Here is a 16,224-nt window from a genome sequence, read left to right on the forward strand (position 1 = left end):
GCCAGCACGGCCAATGGTCGGGTTGGTAGCAGCAGTAGCCCACCAACAGCTGTAGGGACACAGGTTGCCCATCACTGTTCCGAAGGCCAAGGCACCCCTGTATGCCTCTGCTATTTGCAAATAAACTCAGCAACAGAGGCCTTGCCATAGTGGAGCATTTGAAGGAACATAGCCAGCTGCCTTACACCAATGGACCATTTGGCTCTGGCTTGTCTGCACAGACTGGCAGCGACTCTCTGGGGTTACAGACAGGAGGTCTTTCTCACTCATACTTGGAGATGTCAGGAATTGAACCTGGGACCTTCTGCACTGGGCTACAGCCCTACTCCTTTGAAAATCTTTGAAAGTTGACTCCTATTCTCCAATAGGCTGTTCTGTACCCATGCAAGTGAAATGAAAGAGAGCCCAAACCCCACGATTCAGCAATGACTTATTATTATTGCCCATTCCTGTTGACGTGGTGACATTGGAGCTGGGGAAAGGGGCTCCAGAGGGAGTCTGGCCCTATTCAGTCCTGATTCAAATGCCTCGCTGGCCTTTGAGTTGTTAATGTGATTTACCCAGGCAACTGGCAACGCCTCACATGCCCATATGGGGTGGGAGCAGCCATGTCCCAGATGCAAAGAGAAGTGGAGGAACCAATTGCCTTTGCTTCAAGGGCACGCGGAGGAAAACAGAGAGCAACTCAGCACAAATGGAAAGAGGAGGGCCTTGGAGACTTGCTGTGCAATGCCACTCCAGCACATCGGCGATAATCTAGGGATGCAAATCAAAGCTCTGTGTCTGGGAGGGGAGAAATGCAAGGATCTGCCGCCACCATGGAGAGCTTGAATGGAGCACAAAATTCATCACTGGCCCCAGCCTACTGATCCACCCCACCTTTCCCTATTGCTTCTTAATCGTCAGGGTGCAGCAGAGAGAAAAATTCCCTATGGGTTCCTACTCCACCCTGTCCTGGTGGAGGCAACAGTACAGAAGAGGAAACCAAAGAGGTGGGCAAGAGGAAGCCAAAGGGTGAGGCAGTACTGGTTGCTGGGCCATTTGTGAACCAAGCAAGAGTAGAATTTATTGCACAAACTTCCAGTTGCTGATCACCTTATACAGGAAGGTTATAGGTAGCGCCATTTTGCTAGAAAAAGAGGTGCCGGAACTCACCACGAATGCCTCCCTTGTAATAATAATAATAATAATAATAATAATAATAATAGAATAATTTATTTATACCCCGCCCATCTGGCTGAGTTTCCCCAGCTACTCTGGGTGGCTCCCAATCAAGTGTTAAATATGAAAAACTTCCCTAAACAGGGCTGCCTTCAGATGTCTTTTAAAGATAGGATAGCTGCTTATTTCCTTCACATCTGAAGGGAGGGTGTTCCACAGGGTGGGCGCCACTACTGAGAAGGCCCTCTGCCTGGTTCCTTGTAACCTCACTTCTCACAATGAGGCCCCATTAGCTAAAGTGGTACCACAGGTTAAGAACTTAATTCGTTCTGGAGGTTCATTCTTAACCTGAAACTGTTCTTAACCTGAGGTACTACGTTAGCTAATGGGGCCTCCCGCCGCCACCGCGTGATTTCGGTTCTCATCCTGAAGCAAAGTTCTTAACCCGAGGTACTATTTCTGGGTTAGCTGAGCCTGTAACCTGAAGAGTCTGTAACCTGAAGCATCTGTAATCTGAGGTACCACAGTAATGACAATGGTGCCCACCTGAGAGGTGCTGGTGAGCTCCAGCTAGAAAAAGAAGCCCTACTTATAGGGTTAAAAAAATTAAAATCAGTTTTATAGAGCCGGGTTGAAAGCTTGGAAGCTGGAGCTACCTGCTCCCATTGCCACCCGTTCCGTCTCATTCACACAGCACTAGCATTGTTTATTGGATTTCGCTCATGTTCCTTTGGTGCTTTTGTGTGTAATGTATAGAATGCTTTAATGATATATCGTTTCCTTTTTAGACTATACACCACGCAGAGATTTTTGAAATCTTGAGAGGTTGATAAATGCTTTTAAATCAATAAAGTTCTGCCGCAATTGTTAAACACAATTTGGAATGAAGAACTTCTTGCCAAACAACTGGAAATCGCATGGATCTAGCAGAGTCCTATCTGCTATCTGCTATTGATCCTCACCAACTCTTTCCCTACCTTGTATATCCATAATTCTTTATCGGTGACTGTAAAAAGGGACAAAACTCATCTCTTCCTTCCCCCTGCCCAAGACCCTAATTCCTACAGGAGCTCTTCGGTGTCTTTTATTAATCTTGGAGAAAATTAAAAGCAGAGAGCAAGGAAGAGGAGAAGGTATGTCTACGATAGTCTCCGGTGAGCCCAGCAAGGTCAAAGACTAATACACTATGAAACTGTTAACAAAGAAACTTAAAATTAACTAGTCCCCTGGGAGAGATTCTGCCCTAATGTGCATTGCCTTATGTTCTCTTCATCTCTTATCCTCTGCATATTTGCTCCCTCTCTGTGACTCCTGACAAGGCCAGTTCGCATGGCACCATCAAACTGGCAGCCACAGACAGTCCCAAGGGCACCAGCATCTCCTGGGGGACTAGAATGACATTTTAGTCTTCGTACTTTAGAGCCACTTAGCACTGCTTTTTGCTGACAGAGGAACTGTCTATATGCCGCAACTTACTGCAGTTCGAACCTGTTGATCCGCAAGCTTTGAACCACAAATGCATTTCAGCAGAGCCTGTGCATAAAGAAGAAAATAAGTACATTTTATCAGAGCACAGGGGTCCAGGATGGGACTGGCCCAAGTTGCAAATCCATTACCATAAAGGTGAGGGGGAAATGAGGCTGAATTGCATATTGGGGCTGAGTATATTTATACAAACTAATTTCCCTTGTTGAAATAGCTGGGCCCAATAACCTGTTGAAACAGGGTTCAATTTTTGTTGTTGTTGTTTAGTGGTTTAGTCGTGTCCAACTCTTCGTGACCCCCTGGACCAGAGCACGCCAGGCACTCCCGTCATCCACTGGCTCCCGCAGTTTGGTCAAATTCATGTTAGTAGCTTCCAGAACACTGTTCAACCATCTCGTCCTCTGTCATCCCCTTCTCCTTGTGCCCTCCATCTTTCCCAACATCAGGGTCTTTTCCAGGGAGTCTTCTCTTCTCATGAGGTGGCCAAAGTATCGGAGCCTCAGCTTCAGGATCTGTCCTTCCAGTGAGCACTCAGGGCTGATTTCCTTCAGAATGGATAGGTTTGATCTTCTTGCAGTCTATGGGACTCTCAAGGGTCTCCTCCAGCACCATAATTCAAAAGCATCAATTCTTCAGCGATCAGCCTTCTTTATGGTCCAGCTCTCAATTACTGAGCCCAATTAATGACCTATTGGAACTCTTTTGTTGTTGTTGTTTAGTCATTTAGTCGTGTCCGACTCTTCATGACCCCATGGACCAGAGCACGCCAGGCACTTCTGTCTTCCACTGCCTCCCGCAGTTTGGTCAAACTCATGCTGGTAGCTTTGAGAACACTATCCAACCATCTCGTCCTCTGTCGTCCCCTTCTCCTTGTGCCCTCCATCTTTCCCAACATCAGGGTCTTTTCCAGGGAGTCTTCTCTTCTCATGAGGTGGCCAAAGTACTGGAGCCTCAGCTTCAGGATCTGTCCTTCCAGTGAGCACTCGGGGCTGATTTCCTTCAGAATGGATATGTTTGATCTTCTTGCAGTCCATGGGAGTCCTCTTGAGTCTCCTCCAGCACCATAATTCAAAAGCATCAATTCTTCGGTGATCAGCCTTCTTTATAGTCCCGCTCTCACTTCCATACATGGGAAAACCATAGCTTGAACTATACGGACCTTTGTTGGCAAGGTGATGTCTTTACTTTTTAAGATGCTGTCTAGGTTTGTCATTGCTTTTCTCCCAAGAAGCAGGCATCTTTTAATTTCGTGACTGCTGTCACCATCTGGAGTGATCATGGAGCCCAAGAAAGTAAAATCTCTCACTGCCTCCATTTCTTCCCCTTCTATTTGCCAGGAGGTGATGGGACCAGTGGCCATGATCTTCGTTTTTTTGATGTTGAGCTTCAGACCATATTTTGCGCTCTCCTCTTTCACCCTCAATAAAAGGTTCTTTAATTCCTCCTCACTTTCTGCCATCAAGGTTGGGTCATCTGCATATCTGAGGTTGTTGATATTTCTTACGGCAATCTTAATTCCGGCTTGGGATTCATCCAGCCCAGCCTTTCGCATGATGAATTCTGCATATAAGTTAAATAAGCAGGGAGACACTAAGCCTTGCCGTACTCCTTTCCCAATTTTGAACCAATCAGTTGTTCCATATCCAGTTCTAACTGTAGCTTCTTGTCCCACATAGAGATTTCTCAGGAGACAGATGAGGTGATCAGGCACTCCCATTTCCTTAAGAACTTGCCATAGTTTGCTGTGGTCGACACAGTCAAAGGCTTTTGCATAGTCAATGAAGCAGAAGTAGATGTCTTTCTGGAACTCTCTAGCTTTCTCCATAATCCAGTGCATGTTTGCAATTTGGTCTCTGGTTCCTCTGCCCTTTCGAAATCCAGCTTGCACTTCTGGGAGTTCTCAGTCCACATACTGCTTGAGCCTTCCTTGTAGAATTTTAAGCATAACCTTGCTAGCGTGTGAAATGAGTGAAATTGTGCGGTAGTTGGAGCATTCTTTGGCACTGCCCTTCTTTAGTATGCAAAATAAGCAGTGCCTGGCTTATGAATTTTAGTTAAAAAGTAGGTTTTACTTGAACTTCATTAACTATGAACCCCAAAATTTGGGATCTCCTCCCAATCAGTGCCAAAGTTTTGCAATCACTTTGCAGCATTTTGCAGCATCGCACAACTGAGTAATTGATACATCAAATTGGGGTTCACAGTTAGCACTCAAAAGTCTAACATTCATTCCAAACTGGTACCAACATTTTGCAATCATTCTACAGCATTTTACAGTGCAAACCCCACATTTTGCAGGGGCGCTCCCCCCACCCAAACAGAGTAACTGATACTCAAATTGATATCTGCCCTCCCCCCAATATTTGATTCAAGTTAGGACCCCTGGAGGCACCAGCGCTTCTGAACACCAGTTTCCAGAAACCACAGGATGGGAGAGCATTTTTGTGCTCTTCTGCTTATGGGCTCCCTGTAGGCATCTGATTGGCCACTGTGAAAACAGGATGCTGGACCAGTTGGGCCATTGGCCTGATCCAAAAGGGCTCTTCATATAACAATAGGAAGACCTCCCCCTAAACATTAGAAATGGATAAATAGTAGTATTTTGATTAACTGAGATGAAGAGAGAAATACCAGCTGCAGAGGAATTCCTGGGCTTGCCTATGCAAAGGGCCATGGCTGAGCTTGGGCCATTAAGAAACAATACAGGGCCATTGAGGGCCATTGGCAATGCAAGAGAACTGTTCCTTCCTCCTTGCCCTAAGGCAAACATGTCCAATGCGTTGATCGTGAGCCATGGGTAGATCCTGCGATGAATTCTGGTCGATCTCCACACACCCTGTGCTGGAGACATTGGGGGGGCTGCTTTGACGCTGCGTGTGTGCCCACCCCTGCCTCATCGGTGCACACACGCCCTCCCTGCTGTTGGAAAAACGCCCTGGGAAGGCTGCAAACTTCCCAAGTCTTTGGAGCATTCCCCGGCGGCCCTCTCTGGCTGTAAATCTTCTTCAGTCCAGAGTAGCCAGTAATAAGCAACCCTTCTCTCCTGAAAAGAGCACGCCAGTCTTCTGGTATATCATAGCAGAAGAAAGAATCATAGTTCTAAAACTGCTTTGTTTACAGTCTTATATACAGAGACTCCATCAATACGTCTGTGCTCTCTGAACACCAGTACAGAAACGCTACACACACAAAAGTGAAAACAACTTCCAATAGTACTCAGAAGGAAGAGAGAATACAGACTTCCTTTCTCACACTCTCTCAGACACTCACGTGATGTATACAAATCATAGTACCACTCGCTGGAGCAGCTCGGATAGATAAAAATCCCAACACCTGCATCCACCCCCCACCATGTCGGGGGAAGCAGCCAGCATCAGGGGAAGCTGGCGGTGCACGCCCACCCTCCCTGCACCCATCCCAGCCCCCTCCGGGGAAACAGCCAGTGCCCACCCACTCTGCACCCAGAGACAGAAATCTATCTTTTGGCTGGGAGAGATGACACTGCTGTGAGGAGCAAGCCCCTCTTGAAATGGCCATGCTGTAAGATCTGGACTCACTCCAGAATAAATATGTGGATAAATCACGTAAATCACTTCTTCAAAGGAGCACAGACCACGGGTGAACACCTGGAACCCCCTGGAATCTTGCTACCAACTTTTGTAACAATACGTTCTCCCTTTTCTTCCCTCTCTCTCTCTTACATATGCAAACAAATACACACACACCTCCTTTCACAAGTCCGTACAGTGGTTCCTCGGGTTACAGACGCTTCAAGTTACAGACGCTTCAGGTTACAGACTCCACTAACCCAGAAATAATACCTCGGGTTAAGAACTTTGCTTCAGGATGAGAACAGAAATCGCTCAGCGGGGGGGGGGGCATTAGCTAAAGTGGTACCTCAGGTTAAGAACAGTTTCAGGTTAAGAACGGACCTCTGGAATTAATTAAGTACTTAACCCGAGGTACCACTGTATGTGAATATTTCTCCTTTTTAGAAGCGTTTCTTGCATTGGTACCCACTCTTCACCCAAAAGATGGTAAGCCTCCTCACTTTCCTGCTCATATCCAACCAAACCCACCCCATTGGTTCCCAAAGAGGGAGCTGGATGCAGAGTGGAATCGACATCTTTGATGCTCATCTCCACAAAGCATGTTTCCTGAGACATCCCTTGTTTGTTTTCTGCCTTCTCTGCTTGCCTGCTTTTTGCCCTAGGCTAAGATCAGGTCAACCAAGCCAACCCAAACCAGAAAAGAAGTAAGTTTATTGTATTTTTCTTTCTTTTTTCAAAATATCCATTAGCATGCAGACAATGGAGAGGGGAAAGGCAGAAATTGCTCTAATAGGAGCTTTTTGTTTTTCTCCCTTTCCAGCTCTTTGCTTAAATGCCGCAAAGAGGAGTGGGGGGTGGGGTGGAAGAGGCATTGCGGGTCTCAGGCACAGCCTGCGTGTTGGAGCAAAACAAGCTTGGCTGATTGAATATGTGGCTGTGCATCGCATTACACGGGTCTGCGGGAAAGAGAAGGCGGATGTATTCCAAACAGGGATGTATAACACGGTCGTGGTGTTGCTGATATTTTACAGTGGTTACCTCTGAAAAAGCTACATGCACACTCTGTTGAGCATTGCAGCCAACGCTTCCAGCGTCAAGGGAAGAAATCTCTTACTATGTCATGGGTGGTTTATCCAGCAAAAAAGCGATAATCGCAGATAACTGCATGGGTTCCCACCCCCCACCCCCCACTCCTCGCCATTAACAGAGCTGAAGAGAAGGATACAATGTGAAAAATGAAAACATCGCTTTGTCGTGCAACCACACAAATGCAGGCACACATCCAAATAAAAGAGGGACACCTATGGAGTAGAAAAGTCATTGCTTGAGAATTAAACAAGTTGGATCTTTCAGCACACTGAGAGAAGATCATGAGGTTTCAGAAGAACTCATTCAATGACCAGTCTTTATATGAGTTCTTGGTGGGCACAAGACAACTTGGGGCCCTTGAATGAAAGGATTTGCTGAACGTTATGCCACATCTTGAAGGCTCAAGGTGTAACTCTAGAAGACTCTGGAGTAACTATGAGAAAAGAAAAATTTTAAAAAAATATCTTTCCAGTAGCACCTTAGAGACCAACTAAGTTAGTTATTGGTATGAGTTTTCGTGTGCATGCAGACGTCTTAAGTTAAGACAGATTTGGGCCCTTTCTTCCATGCAAGATTTGAGCTAGTATGAGAAGGCATAGCCTTCTCACTGATGTGCCTAGATTACTGCAACTAGGGAGGTTTCACAGAGGGAACATCTTCCCACCTGCCATCAGAGCAGAAGTGGTAGACTGTGAACCATTCTGAGACCTGCAGGTGTAGGGCAGTATATTAATTCAGTGAATAAATACATAAATACCATTGCATTGTGCATAATGTGCAAACTGGCTCTCACAACCGATCCACACATTCCATTATCCCTTGTCAGAAAGACCCTGCCCACAGAAAACCAGTGTATCAGGGATAAACGCTCTAGACTAGTTAGCACCATTACATGGTAATTTTCAATGGCAAGGTTCAGATGCAACATTAAATCATGGCTTGGGGCTCTGTAAATGTGCCTGACCTCCTCCAAGGCCTGTAACATTTGCAATTCTCCTTCTTCCTCTCCTCCTCCCACTCAGGGACTTACTGGACAATGAGGAGTGGTGGGAGGCTCCATCTGGAGAACCCCCAGGGAAGCCTCAGGGAGAAAGGATCAGAGTCAGGGGAGTGGTGGTGATGATAGGATACTGAAGACAGGACAGAGGATGAATGGTTGGATGCTGAACAAGCAACAAGCTTAAGTGAGAGAGAGGAACCAGAGGCAGAAAGCACTGCAGACTTAGGACAGGCAGCTGAGGAGGAGGGGGCAGAGGCTGCAGCAGTTTCATAGGAGCCTGCTAGTCCTACTGTATTAGGCTCCCATCCTCCCTTGTCTCCAGTGTTGCATGTAGCAGAACAAGGAGCACAGAGTGAACAGGGGGCCCCTCCCAGATGGAGTTTAAGATGGCTGGGAAAACAGTCAGACAGGGAGGAGACTTAAGGGAAGGTGGGAGGCACAGATTGTCAGTTCTGGCAACTGCTTTATTGGGGGCCAGTCTTGCCCATAATTTTTCCGTTTGTATTCTGTTTCCTTAAATAAAGAATCAACTTTACTCCTCATCTTTGAGTCTCCATGCTGACCTGCAGCTCAGCCAGCCCTGACATCTGAGAAGAGGCATTTGGAAGCTTTCACCTCTAGTTTTAGTGAACTATGGCTTGTTGTTTCATCCAAACAAACGTAGTATGCTTAACACTAACTAACACTAACTACGAGTAGTTTCAACTAGCCAGCTTCTGAAATCTTCCTCCCAGCCATGCAGGAGGAAAGGAGCCGTGAGAGTGTGCAAGCATTATGAGCCTTGGAAGAAGGCTAAGATCATCTTCATGGTGCTAAGCGACAGGTTTGGCACCAGCGAACCAGCAAAGCCAATGCTCAAGGATGGTGATGGGAGTTGCAGTCCAGCAACACCTGAAGGGCCAAAGGTTCTTCATCCCTACGCCAAACCATGGTTTAGTGTTTAAACCATGATTTAAGCCATAGTTTAGTGTTTAAACCATAGTTTAAGCCATGGCTTCGTGTTTAAACCATGATTTAAGCCATGGTAGTGTTTAAATCATGGTTTAAGTCATGGTTTAGTGTTACGACAGAACACAGCTAGGGGGAAATTGTTGTTGTTGTTTCTAGATATGGGCGCATTCAACATTAACATGGATATTGGCTGTTCTCACAGAGATCCTGCGTGTTTCCACCTGCCTTGAGGCATGAATCAGGCACCCAGTCTTTGTAGCAGCTGCTTCCTGGTGCAAAGTGGGGAGGAACTGTGGAAAGAAAATGCTTTTAAATGGAATTTCAAACCAGCCCCCAGTTACTATACAGATCCTGCCCCTGTGAAGCAGATCAAGATGTTGTCAGTTAGGATAAAAGCTGGAGTCACACGCTGCGTTTTGCAACGCGAAATTGAAGAAATGATCTTCAATGGACCTGGAAATGCTTCAGTGACAATTCACTCATGGGCTCCTTTGATTTCTCTCCCCCGCTCAACTTAATTTTCTCAATTCAGAATCATACACTCTGAAAAGGGTTTAGTAAATCTAATGAAGGCGGCACCCAGCAGAAGCAAGTCCCGTTGAGCATTGTGTGTTTTGCTTCTGAGTATAAGGCTGGGCTGCAAAAAAATGAGAATTTATTCCTTTCTCTGGAGCTCTGCAGATGTTTTGGTCTACTTGAAAGCTTCCCAGAGACATGTGGTTGGCCACTGTGTGAACAGGGTGCTGTACTAGGTGGGTCACTCACTGGTCTGATACAACAGGGTTCCTGTTACAGATGGGTAGCCGTGTTGGTCTGCCATAGTCGAAATAAAAAAATTCCTTCCTGTAGCACCTTAAAGACCAACTAAGTTAGTTCTTGGTATAAGCTTTCGTGTGCATGCACACTTCTTCAGATACACTCAGATACACTGTGTATCTGAAGAAGTGTGCATGCACACGAAAGCTTATACCAAGAACTAACTTAGTTGGTCTTTAAGGTGCTACAGGAAGGAATTTTTTTATTTCAACAGGGTTCCTGTTCTTGTAGCTTTTTGCTAAATCCTTGGCAACCAATTGCATCATTCTCCAACTCCCAGTAGATGCCAGTCTGTGTTCTGTCCACCTTTGCTGTGTTCAGGACATTGTAGGGGAGGCGAGTTGACCTGGGGCAACCCAGTCAGATGGGAAGAGTACAAATAATGAAATTATTATCACCTTCCTCATTACTAAAGTCTCTCAGAGCAGAACCATTTGCAGGGGCCAAAATCCTTCCACTCTCTGGTTAGGCCTCCATCCTTTGCCTCTCATCATTATTATTTTCTCCACCGACAAATCTGAATAAAGATTTACACAGGTAATAGGAAAAAATACGACCTAAGTAAATAGCAGATGTGAGAGCTGGGGTTAATAAATTAGTCAAATAGGAGTGTGGCCAACAGTGTGATTTAGAGGGTGTCAGTTTGGGGGGGATATACGAGTGGGCGAATGAACAAGGAAGAGGACCAAATCAGAAGCAATAAAGAAAAAATTAAAATGCCATTGCTTCAGCTTCCAAACAAGAGGGCAGAAGAGAAGCAGGAAACTCATTAAGTGGTTCCTGTTGCTGATACTAGCTAGAGTCTGCTTTGTCTTGCAATCTTGAAAGTAAAACCACCTACAGTTCCTTCTGTCTATCTATATTCAATTTATTTATCTATGGAATATATAATGGCCTCTTCCTTGGGTAGAATATTGCTATAAACTTGTTCCTTGATAGTGTAAAGTAGCCCTCTCTGTTTGCTGTCGTATAACCTGGTGTTAGCTTTGCAAAGAAAGCAATGGGACAAGTTGTTGTTGTTGTTGACCAACCATTAGAGTTGGTCCTAAAAAATATCTATCTCACCTGTGGAACAGGTAAAGGTAAAAAAACAACAACACACATATTGAAAGCTGTGTAAGGAAGGTTCCAGGTGCACCTCTGTCAGGAGGGAATTCCACCCAGAACATCGGCAGAAGAGTTCCAAACTTTTTGTAAAGTTTTACTTTACAGCAGAAGTATCCCATCTGACAGCATTTTCATTGTGTCTTCCCCCACCCACCACAATTTGAGAGTTTGAATTTTGCTTTCCTATGGCTCAAGAGAGGTAATAGTTTTCAAAGGAATTGAAAACAGCATGATAGATGCACCTTCTGTGTACTGTGTGCCATATAGAACAGGCTAGTCACCCAAGTGATTGGAGGACCCCAGCTAGACAGGGACCACCCAGTGCAAGTTCCTTGTATGGCAATCCAAAGGAGAGTCTTCTCCACATCAGTCCACACAGTGTGGTACTACCTCCCCTCACAGGTATGACAGGCACCTACAATGCAGGTGCCCCACTGGCTGGTAAAAACTTACCTTTCCATGCAGGCATTCCTGAGCAATGATCATTAGTACTGGGTCTACTGAGTCAGATATCCCAGTTTGTATATTTTACATTTTATTGTATTGGTTTTATTTTGTAAACTGTCTTGTGATTTTGACAATGAAAGGTGCCCTTTGTGTGATTTTAAGTAAAATAGCGTACGGCTATATTTCTTTGTCAAATTAGCAGCTTTGGTCAAAGAGATTTCACACACAAAAAAACTCCTGCAGAACCTAGGAGGAAGAAGGAATGTCTCCCGTGTGATTTCTTCTTCTGTGTCCCAGCACAGGGCTTTTCAGGGCTGCAAGGAGCCATTCTAAGTGCTTCCCAACTTAATAAAATCACTTCCTCCAGAGAGCTCACAAAACACAAGCTCTAGTATCCCTGCTCAGATAGGTGCTTAGTAAAATGAGAATGAATAACATGCTCAATCTTATCATTAATGATTTCATTTTAATATACCCTAAAGTGTATTGATGTATTGGTGCAGTGTATTGATTAAAATGATGGACTAGGCCCTGAGAGCCTTCAGAGTCCCATAATGCTCCCTAGTGACCTTGGACCATAACATCCTTCTGGACCGTCTTGGGGGGCTGGGAGCTGGGGACACTGTCATACAGTGGTTCCGCTCCTTCCTCCTGGGCCATGTTCAGAAAGTGGTGGTGGGGGATGAGTGTTCAGACCCCTGGGCTGTGGGTGGGGTGCCTCAGGGTTCTGTCCTCTCCCCCATGCTTTTCAACATTTACATGCAGCCGCTGGGAAAGATCATCAGGAGGTTTGGGCTGGGTGTTCATCAGTATGGAGATGATACCCAGCTCTACCTCTCTTTTAAATCAGAACCAGTGAAGGCGGTGAAGGTCCTGTGTGAGTGTCTGGAGGCAGTTGGAGGATGGATGGCAGCTAACAGATTGAGGTTGAATCCTGACAAGACAGAAGTACTGTTTTTGGGGGACAGGAGGCGGGCAGGTGTGGAGGATTCCCTGGTCCTGAATGGGGTAACTGTGCCCCTGAAGGACCAGGTGCGCAGCCTGGGAGTCATTTTGGACTCACAGCTGTCCATGGAGGCACAGGTCAAATCTGTGTCCATGGCAGCTGTTTACCAGCTCCATCTGGTACATAGGCTGAGACCCTATCTGCCTGTGGACTGTCTCGCCAGAGTGGTGCATGCTCTGGTTATCTCCCGCTTGGACTACTGCAATGCGCTCTACGTGGGGCTACCTTTGAAGGTGACTCGGAAACTACAACTAATCCAGAATGCAGCAGCTAGACTGGTGACTGGGGGCAGCCGCCGAGACATATAACACCAGTCTTGAAAGACCTACATTGGCTCCCAGTACATTTACGAGCACAATTCAAAGTGTTGATGCTGACCTTTAAAGCCCTAAACGGCCTCGGTCCAGTATACCTGAAGGAGCGTCTCCACCTCCATCATTCTGCCCGGACGCTGAGGTCCAGCGCCGAGGGCCTTCTGGCAGTTCCCTCATTGCGAGAAGCAAAGCTACAGGGAACCAGGCAGAGGGCCTTCTCGGTAGTGGCGCCCGCCCTGTGGAACGCCCTTCCAGCAGATGTCAAAGCGATAAACAACTACCTGACATTCAGAAGATATCTTAAGGCAGCCCTGTTCAGGGAAGTTTTCAACGTGTGATATTTTAGTGTATTTTTGGTTTCTATGGAAGCCGCCCAGAGTGGCTGGGGAGGCCCAGCCAGATGGGCGGGGTATAAATAATAAATTATTATTATTATTATTGGGCCAGCCACAGTCTTTTACCCTATCCTCATTCCTGGATTTTTCTATTTAACCGTGCTAGCAGCACACCTCGTTCCCTTCTTTGTGCTCTGTCATCAATGACCTTCTGCATGACCTTGTTTTCTCGATGCTACCATTGTCCTGTGCGTTAGTGAAGACCATTGGGCTTCATCTGCCAACCCTCAATACCTAGCAATCCGGCAGTTTTGATACCCGGTGGCTTGGCATTTTTGCTGCGACGTCTTTAGCAAAAGTTGCAGAATTGCAACCAACTTCTGAGAGCAAAGGAGGCGCAGCAGCCTTGTGTCTGACGTCTCTCGCGTTATTAATGCACCCCTTGTGGGTCCCATTCATTTTAATTAGTGATCAATTACCCAGCTCCATAGACAGCGTGTAGCAGAGTCTCCTCAGTCCTTGGAGGATAACTTTCCAACATAATCACTCTTCTCTCTCCCTCGCCACCAACCTCCAAGTTTGCAAAAACTCTCTTTGCTCATAGCATACATGGGGGGAGTCTAAGAGAACAAAGAGTCTCTGGGTAATTACTCTGTCCAGCTACTAACACCCCTGTCCTTTATTTGGGGTGGGCTGTTCTCTGCACGTACAGTTTGGGGCTTTGGGGAATGGGGAGGGAGATGGGGGAGGGGCTCAGGACCTGGTGAACAGCTGGGCCCCATCACTTTTCATTGCAGGTCCTGGAGAGACACAGTTGACAGAGTGATACACAGAGGCTGTCCCAGTTAATGACTTCACCATTCTCCATCATTATTCCCATCATTAGGAAATTAGGAGGACAGAAGGTATTTACTGTAAACCTGCCACCTCCCAAGGAGAGATAAATAGAAACTGATAAATGGGATCTTCTGGTGCTGTTCGTCTATTAACCTTCTGCTTCCCAGCTCAGACATATGCATACCATCCTGCCATTAATATCTGGTAATTGGCATGGCAGCAGGCAACAGCGTACCTTTTAATACACCCCCCCCTCTTTCCCACACACACCCCCACTTTGAATATAGGTTTGCCAGCAAGGAAGACAGAGGAAGGCAGGAGAAGAAAGTTTTGGTTGAAACTTCTGCTTAAAGGGACTACAACCACAATGGCCACAATACCTTAGAGCGGGAGTGGGGAGATGTTTTAAACCGAAGGGCCGCATTCCTTTCTGAGCAACTGTCTGGGGGCCACACATACCCTCTGGTGAAAATAGGGACATCCTAGTCCATACCCTCCAACTTTTCTCCGATGAAAATAGAGATGTCTCCTCCAATATTTATCCAATGAAAATAGGGATGTCCTAGTCCATACCTTCCAACATTTTTCTGAAGAAAATATTTCACACTTATTCCCTGCATTTTGCCAGCTCTATGACAATCATAGAGTCATAGAATCCGTTCCACTGTTGAACAGCTCTTACTATCAGAAAGTACTTCCATGTGTTTAGTCGGAAACTCTTTATTCAAAGTGCATCATAACAAATAAAGTATTGCAAACTGTGCAAGTCATTCAACTTGCACAGATAGAGGATCACTTGAATTATGGTGCTGGAGGAGACTCTTGAGAGTCCCATGGACTGCAAGAAGATCAAACCGACCCATTCTTAAGGAAATCAGCCCTGAGTGCTCACTGGAAGGACAGATCCTGAAGCTGAGGCTCCAATACTTTGGCCACCTCATGAGAAGAGATGACTCCCTGGAAAAGACCCTGATGTTGGGAAAGATGGAAGGCACAAGGAGAAAGGGACGCCAGAGGACGAGATGGTTAGATAGTGTTCTCGAAGCTACCAGCAAACTGCGGGAGGCAGTAGAAGACAGGAGTGCCTGGCGTGCTCTGGTCCATGGGGTCATGAAGAATTGGACACGACTAAATGACTAAACAACAACAATGTACCTTACCCCAATCCAGTTATCAGTTGGCCCAGCAAGCAGCTTTTGCCAGATGCTGAAATTTCCAGACACATAAAGAGGGCCTTTGCCTGGCACAGAAAATAATCCAGAATTGGCACCAGCTGAGCCTCCCTGGGGCGGGCATTCCACCGACTGGGTGCATCGGTCAGGAAAGCCATCTCCCTAGCCAACACCTGCTTAACTTCATTTTGATAGAACTCAGAGGTGGATCTCTTAAAACAGTGTTTCTCACCAGAGGGCCTGGGGCAACTTTCAAGTGGGCTGCAGTTCCACAGCCTGCCCAGTGCCTTTTCACTTGCCTTCCCCACCTGCTAGTCATGCAATAGCCTTATGGTTGAGCCAATGTGAGCACCAGCAACACCTTGTCAAGGTGGCTGGGAGGCAGAGATGTTTGGGGGTGGTGGGAAAAGGGAGTCTCCCTCCTCAAGGGATGGGAGATAAATTTGATTCACTTTGCACTTCATGGTGAACCTCCCTATTTTATGCTTTCTGAAACAAGACGAGAACCGAAACAGAGCCAGCCTTCCAAATTTGCACTCCTCTGAATTTTGCAGTGCAGCTCTCCAGCAAAGCAATAGGTTAAAAAAATGTATATTAAGCACCTATCTGAGCAGGGATACTAGAGCTTGTGTTTTGTGAGCTCTCTGGAGGAAGTGATTTTATTAAGTTGGGAAGCACTTAGAATGGCTCCTTGCACCAGGGCAAAGTGTGCATTAAAATGCATTTTAGTAGAAATGATATATAAAAATGCAGTATAATTGGGGAAATGTAAACATTAGGGGCAAATTATTTATTAGGTAAATGCTAAATCCTTCTTTTTTTAAGCAGGCTGGGATGGAGCTGGATCAATTGTCTGTGTGTTTGTGGTGTGTTTTAGCTTATTTTATCCTCATTTTAATCCTTGTTTTTATGTTCATTTTTGTAAGTCATTGAGTTTCATTTTTAAGTGACTA

The sequence above is a fragment of the Podarcis pityusensis genome (assembly GCF_964106645.2).
Source record: "Podarcis pityusensis genome assembly, chromosome: 9".
Taxonomy (NCBI): Eukaryota; Metazoa; Chordata; class Lepidosauria; order Squamata; family Lacertidae; genus Podarcis; species Podarcis pityusensis.